This window comes from Coccinella septempunctata, chromosome 3 (genome assembly GCF_907165205.1).
Source record: "Coccinella septempunctata chromosome 3, icCocSept1.1, whole genome shotgun sequence".
Taxonomy (NCBI): Eukaryota; Metazoa; Arthropoda; class Insecta; order Coleoptera; family Coccinellidae; genus Coccinella; species Coccinella septempunctata.
The window spans coordinates 16,119,233-16,132,063 of record NC_058191.1 but is presented as its reverse complement, the minus strand read 5'-3'; the positions used below and the strand labels follow the sequence as shown (position 1 = coordinate 16,132,063).

General features: G+C 35.3%; 1 long non-coding RNA gene across 19 annotated transcripts; it reads left to right on the top strand.

Annotated features, from left to right (window-relative positions):
• Positions 1-13: 13 nt before the first annotated feature.
• LOC123309119 lies at positions 14-5,490 on the top strand. 19 transcript variants are annotated; one of them, XR_006537231.1, is made up of 7 exons: positions 14-253; positions 306-789; positions 842-1,178; positions 1,343-1,470; positions 1,555-1,810; positions 1,863-4,476; positions 4,540-5,490. It is a non-coding gene; the product is annotated as an uncharacterized LOC123309119 (long non-coding RNA). The 19 variants fall into 19 exon arrangements; XR_006537222.1 differs by having other exon boundaries at positions 842-1,212; XR_006537221.1 differs by having other exon boundaries at positions 842-1,212; positions 1,335-1,470.
• Positions 5,491-12,831: the final 7,341 nt, after the last annotated feature.

The window sequence follows — 12,831 nt, the reverse complement described above, 5'->3', positions numbered from 1 at the left end:
AGGTGCAAAAACTCTTTGGAATAAGAAGGTCGCACGAAGTCATTTATCGTACCGGAGAGGGGCTATGTTTTGTCAGGAAGGACTGAATTTTACTTATTAATCATTTTGAGCTCCTAAAACGACCCAGAAATACCCCAAAATGCATAAGAAAAAGGTAGAATTTTTGACATTTCTCGAATTCATTTTTCATTCAAAGGAATAACACCGAAGGGAAGAAATTTGATCGTTTTCAAGAAAACTCGAGCACTAAGGGGTAAGTACGTGGAAATTCAATTCATTTCTCCTATAAATAATTTCTTTTTCAGGAGCATTTATATCATTTCAAACATGTATTGATTCATTAAAAGTACAAACTGTCGTAAAAGTATGAGATGGTATCGAGGCATGTATGGGCTTTTAGGGCGACCGTTGGATTAAAGCAAATAGAGCGTTCGTCCCTTTAAGAAATGCCCTTTACGTAATTGTATAGAAGGCCAAGATCGAAGGCCTGAAAGTCTCCCAAAATAATTTCTGAAATACGTCGTTCTCGACGAAAGGTGCAAAACTCTTTGGAATAAGAAGGTCGCACGAAGTCATTTATCGTACCGGAGACGGGCTATGTTTTGTCAGGAAGGACTGAATTTTACTTATTAATCATTTTGAGCTGCTAAAATGACCCAGAAATACCAGAAAAATGCATAAGAGAAAGGTAGAATTTTTGACATTTCTCAATTTTTTTTTTTTCATTCGAAGGAACAACACAAAACGGAAGAAATTTGATCGTTTTCAAGGAAAGTCGAGCTTTTAGGGGTAAGTACACGGGAATTCAATTCATTTCTCCAATAATTAATTTCTTTTTTAGGAGGATTCAAGTCCTTTCAAACATCAATTGTATCATTAGAAGGACAAGCCGTCGTAAAAATATGAGATGGTATCGTTGGATGTGGTGGCTTCCAGAACACCCAGCAAACTCGGAAAAAGCAAAAGTTGATACCTTTAAGAAATTGCCCCAAAATATTTTCTGATAAAGGTCGTTTTCGACGGAAGGTGCAAAACTCTTTGGAATAGGAAGGTCGCACGAAGTCATTTATCGTACCGGAGACGGGCTATGTTTTGTCAGAAAGGACTGAATTTTACTTATTAATCATTTTGAGCTCCCAAAACGACCCAGAAATACCCGAAAAATGCATAAGAAAAAGGTTGAATTTCGACATTTCTCAAGTTCATGTTGAGGTTAGTTTTTTGTGCTCATTGTAGAGAAAGAAATTAGTCGTTTTCCGTTGAAGGAAACTTAATTGAATCTTATAATGCATGAATCAATGATCATTTTGCTTCATTTTAACTGCATACAATAGATTTTTAGCAATTTTCAAGCAGTTGGGCAGTGTTCGGTGATGATTTATTCCACTCATTCGAAGTCAAAGGAAAATATGTTTTCGATTCATTTATTCAATGGAAATGATAAAATGATTATTGGAATACATTATCCGGGTGAGTTTTTGCATTAAAATTTTACATTTATAGACTTTTAGCAAGTTATTCCAATTTTAAGGCTAGATTTTTTTTTCATCGTAGAGGAAGGTGCAAAACTCTTTGGAATAAGAAGGTCGCACGAAGTCATTTATCGTACCGGAGAGGGGCTATGTTTTGTCAGGAAGGACTGAATTTTATTTATTAATCATTTTGAGCTCCTAAAACGACCCAGAAATACCCCAAAATGCATAAGAAAAAGGTAGAATTTTTGACATTTCTCGAATTCATTTTTCATTCAAAGGAATAACACCGAAGGGAAGAAATTTGATCGTTTTCAAGAAAACTCGAGCACTAAGGGGTAAGTACGTGGAAATTCAATTCATTTCTCCTATAAATAATTCTTTTTTCAGGAGCATTTATATCATTTCAAACATGTATTGATTCATTAAAAGTACAAACTGTCGTAAAAGTATGAGATGGTATCGAGGCATGTATGGGCTTTTAGGGCGACCGTTGGATTAAAGCAAATAGAGCGTTCGTCCCTTTAAGAAATGCCCTTTACGTTATTGTATAGAAGGCCAAGATCGAAGGCCTGAAAGTCTCCCAAAATAATTTCTGAAATACGTCGTTCTCGACGAAAGGTGCAAAACTCTTTGGAATAAGAAAGTCGCACGAAGTCATTTATCGTACCGGAGACGGGCTATGTTTTGTCAGGAAGGACTGAATTTCACTTATTAATCATTTTGAGCTGCTAAAATGACCCAGAAATACCAGAAAAATGCATAAGAGAAAGGTAGAATTTTTGACATTTCTCAAGTTCATGTTGAGGTTAGTTTTTTGTGCTCATTGTAGAGAAGGGAATTTGTTGGTTTCTATTAAAGGAAACTGAATTGAATATTATAATGCATGAATAAATAATCATTTTGCTCCATCTCAACTGCATACAATAGATTTTTAGCAATTTTCAAGCAGTTGGGCAGTGTCCGGTGATGTTTTCTTTTTACTCATTTGAGGTCAAAGGAAAAATGTGTTTTCGATTAATTTATTCAATAGAAATGATATAATGATTATTGGAATACATTATCCGGGTAATTTTTTGCATTAAAATTTTACATTTATAGACTTTTAGCAAGTTATTCCAATTTTAAGGCTAGATTTTTTTTTTCATCGTAGAGGAAGGAATGTTGTGAGTTCCTTTTCAAAATGAACTGAATGAAATCTTGAAAAGCAGGGAATCCCTTTTATAATGTGTCTTCTCAACTGCATATAACTGATTTTTGCTAATATCATCAACTATATTTGGTTTTTTTGTTTCATTCCTAATTCCAGTATGCAGTTCATTCATCATTGATGTAAATTTCCTGAAATTATTCATGGATTATACTGAGTGAATCGGAATTTATGATTCGATTATTATTATTTCGAATAAATCTCTACATAATTCTCTGTACTTCAAATATTCTTATAGCCACATCCCCATAAGAAAATACACCTCTTTGAAATAAGGAAGTTGCATGAAGTAATTTATTGGTTCAGAGACAGCCTATGTTTTGTCAGGAAGGTCTGAATTTTACTTATTAATCATTTTGAGCTCCTAAAATGACCCAGAAATACCAGAAAAATGCATAAGAAAAAGGTAGAATTTTTGACATTTTTAAATTCATATTGCGGTTAGATTTTTTATGCTCATTGTAGAGAAAGGAATTCTTCGGTTTCTATTGAAGAAAACTGAATTGAATATTATAATGCATGAATCAATAATCATTTTGCTTCATTCCAACTGCATACAATAGATTTTTAGCAATTTTCAAGCAGTTGGGCAGTGTCCGGTGATGTTTTCTTTTTACTCATTCGAGGTCCAAGGAAAAATATGTTTTCGATTAATTTATTCAATGGAAATAATATAATGATTATTGGAATACATTATCCAGGTGAGTTTTTGCATTAGAATTCTTTATTTATAGACTTTTGGCAAGTTATTCCCATTTTTGTTTTCATCGTAGAAAAGGAAGAAGTTTCTTTTCAAAATAAAATTAACTGAATGAAATCTTGAAAAGCAGCGAATCTCTTTTAAAATGCTTCCTTCTAACTGCATATAACTGATTTTTGCTAATATCATCAACTATTTTGGGATTTTTTGTTTCATTCCCAATTCCAGTATGCAGTTTATTCATCATCGATATAATTTTCCTGAAACAATTCATGAATTATACTGGGTAAATCAGATAATTATTTGATTATTATTATATATTTCGAACAAATCTTTACATAATTTCCCGTATTTCAAGTATTATTCTTATAGTCACAACCCCAATAGAAAATACACATTTACTCAAGATAACAAAAGTAAGAGTCGGAAAATGTGAGATTTCGAAGATTAGGTGAAAGTATCACATTAGGATTTTGTTTCATTGAGAAACGGAATAGCATTTCTCAATTTTCTCATTCATTTTCATCAATATAACCTATGAAGATAACAACATGATAGGTTAGGTTGGAAAATTTTGACCACAGAGCACTTTTATAAGTTTTGATTATCTATCATAGAAAAACAAAAACATAGAACAATATTTGGCCTCGCTATTTTTGAATTTAATATTTTTATGAAAATTTTTTAAGCGAATCTGTTTAAATAGGTGTATCCTACCCAAGGGTTATACTTTGGGCTTACTAGCCCATATCCCATTTTCACAAATCTTCGTTTTCGTAGAAGGAAAACCACAGAGACTTTACCACTGAGAGTTGTCATGTATAATTCTAGCAATTTTCATTCAAAACCTTAGAGAAATGAATGAAAAGAGGTGAAAATCCCTCGAATCACGTATTTATAGCATCAAATATGATGAATCGGTCTTTCAAGACAATAATTCCTATCCAAATATGTATGGATATAAAAAGGTCAATTCTACCGTTTACAGAGAAAGATGCAAGTGCTTACTTATTCAAGGTGGAAAAAGAAAAGCTTGATTCTATTTGCTGTTCCTAAATTAAAATTTGTCAGCAAATGTTATCCTTTTTATCAAGGTGATTAGCATCTAACTATATCTAACAATTTTGAGCAAATTAAAAAAAATATGATTTTTTTAGGTTATATTCTGCAGGAAGAACCAGGTATCGTTGGATGTGGTGGCTTCTAGAACTCCCAGCAAATTCGTCAAGATCGAAGCCCTGGAAGTGTCCCAAAATATTTTCTGATAAAGGTCGTTTCCGACGAAAGATGCAAAACTCTTTGGAATAAGGAGGACGCACGAAATCATTTATCGTACCGGAGACGAGCTATGTTTTGTCAAGAAGGACTGAATTTTACTTATATATCATTTTGAGCCCCCAAAACGACCCAAAAGTATCCGAAAAATACATAAGAAAAAGGTAGAATTTTGACATTTCTCGAGTTCATGTTGAGGTTAGTTTTTTATGCTCATTGTAGAGAAAGGAATTTGTCGGTTTCTATTGAAGGAAACTGAATTGCATCTTATAATGCATGAATCAATAATCATTTTGCTTCATTCCAACTGCATACGATAGATTTTTAGCAATTTTCAAGCAATTGGGTAGTGTCTGGTGATGTTTTCTTTTTACTCATTCGAGGTCCAAGGAAAAATATGTTTTCGATTAATTTATTCAATGGAAATAATATAATGATTATTGGAATACATTATCCGGGTGAGTTTTTGCATTAGAATTCTCTATTTATAGACTTTTGGCAAGTAATTCTGATTTTTGGTTTCATCGTAGCAGAAGGAATTTTGTGAGTTTCTTTTCAAAATGAACTGAATGAAATCTTGAAAAGCATGGAATCTCTTTTGTAAGGTTTTTTCCAACTGCATATAACTGATTTCTGCTGATATTCAAACTTTATATGAAGATAATTGTATTGACAATGTCTGTTGAAATTGTTACACTGAAATACGGAATTCTTACTGCCTTTGAAAATTCATGGTTTGTTTTAATTGAAGAATTATTCTTATCCATCCGTTGCATTACTGTTATATTGAAAGTTGAAATATTCAATAAATAGAATGAAACAAATGATAATGACACCGTTTTTTATTGTCCCAAATAGTCATCCATCAAAGCCCTTCAGCTTGATCATAACATTTCATTCGTACAATGAAATATCAAACTCAACAATTCAAAATGAAGTTTTAGTTCTTGTGACACTTTTATTACTAAAAAAACTGAAAGACAGCATTAACTTCTGTGAAAACTCTTCGAAAAATAATTCCGTTGATTCGAAAGTCTTCGCTTAGGCAACATGTAATTTTTAAGCTGTTCAATTAGCTGCTCATTTTGTGGAGAAAAGTTAGACACTTCTAGGGTGTGTTCATAAACTTACTCCGAGAGTAGAGTATGAGTATGGTCATGCTCAGAGAGCATACTCTGAGGAACTAAAAGTACGTTTGTGAACGCTTCGGGTAATCAGAGCTTACTCAGAGCAAGCTCTGAGTAAGTTTGTGAACGCAACCCTACATATACAGACCAGTCCAGAAACCATATACATAGAGACATGGACTGAGCAATGTCAGCATGAAAATGTCTTTTTTATAGAAAGAGAGAAATGATCGTCGGGCATTTATCTGTCTCTTTTTTGTTCACATAGAGGTGAGTGTGGACCGTAGATAGAGGAAGGGGAAGATAACGTAAACAACAAGAAAAGTGTGTCCAACATCTCTATGTTTTTGTTGACATTTACTGTGCATCTATTCCATGTTTGTTTACGTTTACCCCAATATTTGAATGTTAAATATCGTATTTGTGTTCGATGTAATAGTGTTTCGTTCGTTTTAAGACTTGAGTATCAAGAATTTCGTTGTCGGCATGCCAGGAAATTGTGTAATTTGTGGAAAATATGCCGAAAAAGGTAAATTCGTATTGGGGTAAACGTAAACAAAAACAAGTTGATGTTGGACACAGAGAGCTCTCCTTCGTAGCTGCGCAATGCGGTATCTTCTCTTTCCTCTATCTACGGTGTGGACCAGTCAAAATTCTAGAAAAAGACATTTGCATGCCCGACGTGCGTTTCTCTCTGTCACTTTTTTTGACCGTATTTCATGCATAGATATAAAGGAAAGGCACAGTCCATGTCTATATGTCTATGCCAGAAACCTATCTTCTTGAACGAAATCCATAAAGTATAATTCGGCTCCTGTTTACTTTAGCGCCCACCTTGGATTTTTGTCTTCGATTTTTTCATCAATTTCAATGAATTCGAATATTAGCCTTAAGATAACTCGATGACTTAACGTTTTCAGTTAGTTTATTCCGAAAAATGTGGAAAAGTTTTCATTTTTCGATGAAAATATAAATAATGGTTTTGAGGTTAGGTTAGGTTAGTTTAGGTTGGGACAGTGAAAAATCAAGAGCACTTTTCTATTATCACAGAAAAAATTTATATAAATAATAAATAGTTCCTCTTTGATAAATGACAGTGACTGTCGTCCATAGACCTAACAATAAACATAGGCGTAACATGAAAAATTAATTATACATGGACGTAACAATTTCCGATATCATTTGGATGATAGAATTTTTCTTCGGATAAACCGATATGAACAAGGAGAACATTATATGAGATCATTCGCATCACTATTCTGGAAAGAACACAATTTGGTGAATATATGAGTAAATATTTCGGAAATGTCGGAAATGTCTGCACGAAAAACTATCTCAGAAAGATGAGCGATTTTTCTATGACTAACAAGCACAGAACAATCGGAAAAATTCCATGATATATAATAAATAGTAACCGAATCTCGGCAATTTCACCGACGACGTGAATGAGAATGAATATGTCATTATAGGTGGATCTACAGGTTATAGACGTATCTACCGGCAACAAAGATCTATCGGCAAAAATGAAAAAATCCGTATAGACGAATCTATCTTCATAGATGGATCTCCTGGCCATGCGAATCTATCAACATAGGCGGATCTATCAGCATACGCGTATCTACCTAAAAGGTGGATCTCCTGGCTATACTGATCTACCAATTAAAGTAGATCTACGGACTTACATATCTACCTAAAAGGTGGATCTCCTGGATATACTGATCTATCAATTAAGGTAGATCTACGGGCTTACTAGTATAAAACTATGGTATAAAGCCGAATGTTTTATACGCTATGATAAAAATCAGAAAAGAGATACGAAAAATAAGCTCACCTGATGTTTTCTGCAGTACCAACGAGAAAATAAAAAAAATTCTCTGGACACTTAGGATGAACACCAACTTTGAAAACTTTAACGAATTAAAATTCCGATAACAAATATAGAACCTACACAACTTCACAGACGGAATCAAATATTCCGTAGCTTGGTTAGTGGGCACTTTCACCTCCGCTTTCTCTTTTACGGCACTGTGACACTTCGACTTTCTCGTCCGCTTTCTCTTTTATAGCACTAGGAGCACTGTAGCACGTCTTCTCCTGTCAAGCGAATGACTCGGAATGACCAAAGTGTTAAGGTCAAACAATGTCATTTTCAGCCTCCGAGTCTCAAGTGCGACAGGCAACCACGCCCGCCACTGGTGTATGTACACAGTTTTCGAATTGAGATGCACATGTTGAATTTCAGTTCGAAAGGACCGTGGGGACCTGTGGACTTCAGTTCTACCTGGGGTTAGGCCCCCACAGTTGCTGGCGGTGTGGCAATGAAGGCCACCACAGGGAGGACTGCCGAGGGGAAAGGACGAAGTTCTGTTCCAGGTGCGGCCGTGTGGGGGTCCTTTCCAGGGTGTGTTGCGTTAGAGATAGGGGATCAATGACCGCCAGAACTGCCTCAGGACCGACCGCAACTCCAGGGAGCAGGACAGAGGCCACACTGCCGGACCTCCGACTGAGGCCCGCCGTACCGCCAACACCGTCAGAACCGTCGCCGCCCACATCGTTGCCGCCCCTACCGAAGTAGAAGGTGAAAATGGATTAGAATTACCGAAAAAAAAAAATTACCGATTATTAAAATGATACCATTCCGAAAAATATCTTTTATTGCACCAACCGAAATGGTGGATGCGCTAACCGGAGTAGTAGTCGATTCGTCAAAATATCATTTCAATTCCTAAGGAACTATTGGATCAATTCGAACCAAATCTTGAAACTGCACATAGTTTTCGCATGCATCTCAATATGCAACTCAATTCGAAAACTATGTACAGTTTCAAAATTTGGCTCGAATTGATCCAACAGTTTATGGGAAATTGATATCACACTCTGCCGAATTGACCTCTGAAATCTCAATTCCTACCGATATTAAAATGATACCGTTCCGAAAAATATCTTTTATTGCACCAACCGAAATGGTGGATGCGCTAACCGGAGTAGTAGTTGATTCGTCAAAATATCATTTCAATTCCTAAGGAACTATTGGATCAATTCGAACCAAATCTTGAAACTGCACATAGTTTTCGCATGCATCTCAATATGCACCTCAATTCGAAAACTATGTATAGTTTCAAAATTTGGCTCGAATTGATCCAACAGTTTATGGGAAATTGATATCACACTTTGCCGAATTGACCTCTGAAATCTCAATTCCTATCAGAACTATCGATATGAAATTCAACATTATATATATACATATTATCGAGCGAGATGTCGAGCGAGAAGGTTGTTGGAGAGACGATCTGCGGTTGTTGCCGTAGAGGTGTTGTAAAAGCGGTTAAGTGCCAAGTATGTGCGAGGGTATTTCACCCGAGTTGCACTACAAAACTTAAACAAGTGAAAATGGTGAGCGATTCGGTCATTGTTTGCTGTGCCGACAATAACAAACTCGGTGAAGTCGCAAATGACGAAGTTCCGAATGAGAACTCTGATGGAACAAACATCAAACAGTCAACAAGTAAGTTCGAGATAACTGAAAAGACTACCCAAATTGAGCTTATGATGAAGATTATTAGAGAGTTGGAGGATAAAAATATTTTAATGAATGAAAATAATTCATTGTTGAAATACAAAATCTCTGTTATGGAAAAGGAAATCTTATCTCAAGCAGATAAGATAAAACAACTTGAAAAAAATCTAAACAAGGCGCAGGGAGATGACAGGCAAGAGGTGGAAAGATCTACCAGAACATCATACAATAAAATCAGGAGTCATCAGAAAGAGGAGGGATTTTTCGTTCAAAATTCAGTAGGTAAAATGCAACAGCTGGAATATGCGCAAAGAAAGAAAATGAATGAAGTCATTGACCTAGGTAAATATGACAAGGTGAAGGAAGGAGTTGACAAATCAAATCCAACCACAAATCGCTTTGCTAATGAGAAATCTGAGGGAAAATCTAACAGCGAGAGTAATGAGAAGTGGATCAACGTGAACAACAAAAAAAAGAGAAAATACAGATCTTTAAGATTTGGAACCTGCGAAGTGAATGATAACGAAAACTCTTTTGTTGGGCAGGAGAGGCAAGCGTGGTTTTTTATTAGTCGTGTAAAGGATCACGTCACCGAACCCATGATAGAGAATTATATCAAGGAAAAAACAAATTTCAAGGATGAGGTGGTGGAAGTTAAAGAGCTAACGTTTGAGAAGAAAAGAAGCAGTCTCAAGAGTTTCCTAGTGAAGGTACCCTTTTCAAAAAAAGATTCAGTTTACGATCCAGAATTTTGGCCTGTGAATATAATCATAAAACGCTTTAACATGCAAGTCTATAAGAAGAATTGTCCTGCAGATAATTTTTTATAGGGAACCAACAGCATTTCGAGAAAAGCAGAGTAACATCACAGAATTTGAAACATAACATTAAAAGAACTTTTGAAGTAATACATCAAAATCTACAATCAATAGGAAACAGTGTTGATACCCTCCAACATTTCATTTCAACTCAACCCGATTGTAAGGCAGTCTGTGTAACGGAACATTGGAAAAGTGAAGATGAGTTGATAAATAAGTTAAATGATTACAATCTTGTATCTTTCGTTTGCAGACCAAAAGGTAAGCACGGTGGAGCAGCCATCTATATTCATCAAGACGTCAACAGCAAAAGGAGAAGAAAATTGGAAGATCTCTCGATAATTGGACAAATAGAGTGTGCAGCAGCTGAAATGTGTTTGGGTGGCAAAAGTTTCATTCTCCTATCAGTGTACAGACCTTGCAGTGCGACCAGTGATTTTGATGTGTTCATTGCTCAATTAGAAAAAGTGCTAAGAGTGGCTGTAAGTGAGAGCAAGTATGTGGGCTGGGGATTTCAACGTGGATCTGTTGATGAACACAACGAGAAGGTCGGATTTCCTAACCTTAATGAATCTTTTTCAAATATTTCCCTCAATTCTTGAACCAACAAGGATTACGGAGCGCACCAGGAGTTGCCTGGATAATATATTTGTTAATTTTGATGTTCAATCTGAAGTACTCAGGACAGCTGTTTCGGATCACTTTGGGCAAAAAATAGGTTTCTCTGTGATGGAAAACCATATTAAAAATATAACTTATCGTAGAATATACACTGGTGATGCTATAGAAATGCTACGGAGTGATCTTTTGCAGGTGAACTGGGATACAGTATTCTTAACAGAGGAATCAGAAGTTGACTTGCAATGGAACAATTTTGTCAATATTTTCTTGCGTTTGTTCGAAAAATGTTTTCCTTTGAAAGCATGTAGAAATATGAAGAGAAAAACTATTAATTATTATAACAACGATGCTGTTCGACAAAGTAAGGCTCGATTAGATATTTTACTTACTCTGAAATCTTGTGATAGTTCCTTCAATAATGCATACAAACAGGAAAAAATTAATTATGATAAACTTCTTAAAGCGGCTAGAGCCGATTATTACAATGAGAAAATTCAACTCTCAGATAATAAAAATAAATCAATGTGGTCTATCTGCAATGATATAATAGGTAAAAAAACTAGAACCGAATCTTTTGTTAACGAAGATCCCAAATATGTTGCTGAGGAATATAATAAATTTCTCATAAAAAAGGTTCCAAACTTGATGAACGTTCTGAATCATGTGCCTTTCTCATGCAAATTGCCTATGACCTCAATAGCCATGAATCTGGAACCAACAACTCCTAATGAAATAGAACAAATAATTTCAACCAAAATTAAAAACAAAAACTGTTGTGGTGATGATGGAATCCCTGTTAATATAATGAAAAAATGTGTCCATGAGATAAAAGTAGTCATTTCACAAATAATTAATAACTCATTAAAACATGGAATATTTCCTAATCATTTGAAATTAGCATTAATAAAGCCTTTATACAAAAAAAAGAGACATAGATTCTTTTGAGAGTTATAGACCAATAAGTATTTTGTCCAGTTTCTCAAAAATTTTTGAGCATGTTATGTGTAATAGAGTATTAAAGTTCTTGAACGATTGTAAGGTCTTTAACGCTTCCCAGCATGGTTTTTTGGAGGGACGTTCAGTTCAGACCGCGTTGTATCAATTTACAGAGAGGGTATTGAAGATAATTGAAGAGGATAAGCTTGGTCTCGGTCTGTTTATAGATCTGGCGAGCGCATATGATTGCTTATTCAGGCCGTTCCTATTGGAGAAGCTGGAAAGATTGGGAGTCAGGGGCAATGCGAAGAAGTGGATTGCCTCTTATCTTTCTGGACGATCACAAAGGGTCTCTATCGTTAGAAATGGCAGAGAAGTGAGATCTGACATAGTTCAGTCAAATTATGGGGTTCCTCAAGGCAGTGTCCTGGGGCCACTTTTATTTTTAATTTTCCTGATTGATATTTGCTATTTGAATGAGGAGATCCTGAACTGGTTAACCTCATTTGTTGATGACACTAACGTGTGGTTTGAAAAAAACAAGCTAGTAATGAATCACAGTAAGACATCAGCTGTTTTGTTCAGCACCAGCAGATCGAATAAAGCTAGACAAGGTGGTCTTTGCGTCGATGGAAATGAGGTGGAAATTAAGGATGCTGTCAAGTTTCTGGGTGTATTTCTGGATGGGCATCTGAGGTGGTCTTATCAAATAGATCACTTGAAGTCAAAGCTCTGCATGGTTGGATATGGTCTCAGGACTCTTTCAGAGTATTTGAGTGTTCAGAACTTGAAAATAGTTTATTTCGCGAATTTTGAATCCTTGCTTCGCTATGGCGTCATTTTTTGGGGATCATGCTGTGAAGTAGAAAGACTGTTTATTGTGCAAAAAAGGATTATAAGATATATGTTCAAAATGAAATTTAATCAGTCATGCAGAGGGGTATTTAGAAAAAACAGATTGCTTACAATATATGGTATATATTTAGTGGAGTGCTTAATTTTCTTTTTCAAAAATAGGGAGATTTTCTCAGCCCACACGACTAGAAGTCACTACCCTATAAGATCGTTAAATTTACATTATCCCATACATAGATTATCGTTAACCGAAAAACATCCCTCTTATATGTGTATTAAGATTTTTAATAGATTACCTAA